Here is a 4,084-nt window from a genome sequence, read left to right as displayed (position 1 = left end):
TATTTCTATGTTCTTTATTTAAATTATATATCATTCTAATTATTTCAGAACATTTCTAACCTCTCTGAGCAGGAATTCAATTTTTAACCCACTTCATCTTTCTTCCCAGTAAGATCTGGTTAGCCACCTCAGAAATTTACATTTTTGGTATCATTTCATGATGTTTAATATGTGTTTAAGGATGAACAAAGTGACAAAGCTGCTTTAGGACTAATAGCTCATTCACTCATCTATATGGTAGTAATGACACTACCTATTGCTCCCTGCTTCCATGTCTTATGGCACTTTTAATTTTGACCCATAAAAATTTAACATTATCAATGTATGCTATTGTCATTATCAGACTGTTAGTTGCTTTTGTGAAATTTTTGGAGTAAAAAAACATAGATCTTTCTTTTTTAGAGCAGTTTTATATTCACGGAAAAATAACTGAGAAGGTGACAGAGATTCCCCCATATGCCCCTGCCTCCACACATGCATATTGCAGAGCCTCCCCCTCGCCAGAGGGCCAGGTACCTTGATGAGCCTACACTGATCCATCATAATCATTCACAGTTTACAGTTTACTTTAGAGTCTCATTGCTTTTTCTCCTGTGCAATGATATTAATTTTCAAGTGCATGCAAAGCATAACCATGCAGACCTAATGTTCCTCATATGGAAATCTGTCTCCATTTCTATTTGTCCTCTATTTTTCTAAGTCTAGACACCAATGTTCAAAATGCACATGGAGTTTTAAAAATGATATTTATCAATTAGTTTATTTTAAACACATAAAACAAGCATAAATATTATTGAAGGGTTGGGACATTTTTAATTATCATTTTTAGAATCTGGTGATTATGAATTTTTCATTATTCAATATTTCATTAAAAGATCTAATTAAAATGATTTACAAACTCTAATTATGTTCCAGGAAGGCAGGCATCATGCAGCAAAGTAAAATGGGATGGGTAAAAAGTAAGAACCCATGATGAGGAAAGTATGAAGACCCAGTTTAACTCTGCTAAGGCTGCCAAAACAGTATTACAGATAGTGTGACTTCAACAACGCACAATTCTGGAGACTGGAAACCCAAGATCGTAGTACCAGCAGGGCTGGTGTCTGTTGAGACTTGTCTCCTTGGATCCTAGGTGGTTGCCTTCTTGCTATGTCCTCATTTTCCTCTGTGCTCATGTGGAAAGAGAGAGAGCACTGGTGTCTCTTCCTCTTCTTTTCAAGGTACCAGTCCTGTTTGATTAGGGTCTCACCTTTATGACCTCAGTGGCCTTAGTAACCTCCCTAAAGGCATCATCTCTAAATATAGTGATATTAGGGTTAGGGCTTTAGCCCATAAATTTTGGAGAGGCATAGTTCAGTCCATAACAGGGAGACTCTGATCTGATAAAGTAAGTCTCAAATACTTAAGTTTTAGAAAGGCTTGCATTATACTTCGAAGTGCAAACGTAGAATATACTACAGATTATACTAGATAAAACCCATCTATATATTAATGTGCTATGTCTACCTTACTGTTCCTAATGTAGTCACTGATGCAATAGTCCATTAGCAAGAAACCACTGCTCCTCTATTGCCCTCAAAAGGGTTGCAAGCACAGCTTCTATTTAGAGGCACCAAGAAAAGAATGTATAAATTAGATTGTGAATCTAATTGAAATATGACCAGATCTCTTTAATCTATTTTCTTAATATGGCTACCTTAAGATAATGTTGAACCATATAGCGTAAGCTACAAATTGTAAATTCAACTCCAAAAATATGAGCAACTGTAATGGATAAGAAACTCATCTATCCAGCATCCCTTTCATTCAAGGAACCATATATCTTCCAGTCAATACAAGTTCTGTTCATTCAATGAAAATGAGTCAGTTACTTCCTTCTCCGTTCCTTGTATAACCTTTTTGATATCAACATGACCCAGAAATGGACCATTCCCCTTATACTCAATTTCATTTATAAGTCACTTGTTTCATTTATAAGTCACTTGTATCAGTAACAATTCTATTCTCTTAAGATTTGAGTAATGATGTCAGCTTGGCTTGCTTATGCACCAATGTTTACTCAGCAGGTCAGCTGACTGCTATATAATCTGAAGTGGTCTCTTTCAAAGGTCTGCTGTTTGGCAGGCTGTCAGTGGGTGCCATGGAGACAACTGAATCATCATATGCTTCTCATCATCCAACAGGCTAGCCCAGGCTTATTCACATGGCAGCACCGGGGTTTTAAGAGCAACAAGAGGGCAAATAGTGATATGCAAGTACTTTTTAAGTTTCTGCTTGTATCACATTGTCTGTTGCCCATTAGCCAAATCAAGTAACATGGTAAACCCTGTCACTATGGGAAGGGGTTACCCAAGAAAGATAAAAAGAAGCATGAACAATGGGGCATTACTGCAATCATACATCACAGCACGAAAGAGCTGAAATTACTTTGAAACATTTTACCTAGAATAAGAGGGTACATGTCTGGGAAAGCATGGAAATTAGATTGAGGTTAGATATAAATACCAGAGGTAAAATATCAAACACCCAGTCAGCATCCACTAAGAATTGGAGAATTATTCATAAGTGATACACACCTGGAGATCTTTCGAAATCTTAGTTCGCATATGCCAAAGCAGGATATTAGTTTGCACACACAAAAGCTTAGAAAATATATGCTGATAGGTCCTGAATCAAGAAGGTCAGAAGAGAATAATAAAGAGAGTTTTTAATGCAGATGCTGGGCAACTGTCTAGGCTCTTTCAGGGGCTAACACATCCCTCTCCCTTACTAATGTTCGTTTATGCAAACTGCATCTTGCTCCAGGTCCTGCTCTAGAGCAAATCCTGACGAATCTTCTAAACTGATGGCATGCACCCATTCATTTCTCCCTGTGATTATTTCAGGGATGGCACTAATGTAGACTTAATTTAATCACTCTGTGCATTGCCTCTTCTAAGGGGATTAGTTCAGAGGTGGACCCAATCTGAAACATTCATCTTGATGTCCAGGATTTCTATTTGATGGTTAGAGAAAGTCTTTCTTCTTCTGAATGGTTTGTTATACAAATGTGTGAACTGAAGTAGTTGAAATCATTTCACTGCCTCAGAAAAAGCCACCTGAGTCTGAAACACTAATATGGAAAATGGCAGCATCAGAGGACACAGCAAAATAGTCAGAGCACACAGCTAAATAAAGCCACGCAAAAACAAAAATTCTAAGGCAAGCACAGTATGCTGAAATTACTTCCGTTAATATTTAAACTGGTTTCACTTGGGTTTTCAGTTATTTCTATCAAAGCAATTTACCTTTATTTTTAGGAGATATTTTAGGAGTAGGAACTTGAAGGTCACTCCTCAATAGCTGCATTTACACACAGTACATTTACAAATGCCATCCACTTTCTATATAATGGTAGTCACAGAAACAATTAAGAAATGACAAAGGAAGTTAATTCTAGTAATTGAAAGGCTATCTATATTGTTCTATGCTTCACCTCAAGCACCATCTCATCCAGAAGACTACCTCCTACTCTACAGGTTAGGCTGGAGCCTGGTCCTGTGCTTCCTTAGTAAACTGTGTATTTATACTGTATAAGTTAGAAGTCTCTTTTGTTACAATTATTTCTTACACTTGACTAAACTGAACTAAATTAGGATATCAAGCACCTATTCGTGTGTATATATATCTAGAAGGTGTTTAATAAATATTGAATTACCATGAAAAAGTGAGGCTAACACATTTCCACTTTCTGTGTGCTAAGCTAACCATCTCATGTACAGATCTTTTAGAAATAAATCTATAAGGCATTTTGCCAGTCCCTGAAGCTTGCCTTGGCTCTCCCGAGGTAGAGACCCTAACAGATTTATCTGAGACTCTGAAGGTGGCTGCTTCCACATTGAATATTTTACCACAAATTCAAGAGTCTTTTAATTCAGCCAGATTATTTCTTGAGTGTCATCAAGAGATCTCTAAGGCATCATTGCCCATCATACTTCCATACACTTAGGAGAAAACCTCTAGTCCACTTCATTTCTGTTTTGCTTATTCAAAGGAAACCAGCTACAAAGGTTTTGCATTAAAGGAGGATTACATAAGGGGACCA

The sequence above is a fragment of the Pteropus vampyrus genome, unplaced genomic scaffold (assembly GCF_000151845.1).
Source record: "Pteropus vampyrus isolate Shadow unplaced genomic scaffold, Pvam_2.0 Scaffold5, whole genome shotgun sequence".
NCBI lineage: Eukaryota > Metazoa > Chordata > Mammalia > Chiroptera > Pteropodidae > Pteropus > Pteropus vampyrus.
This window is presented reverse-complemented; position numbering follows the sequence as displayed.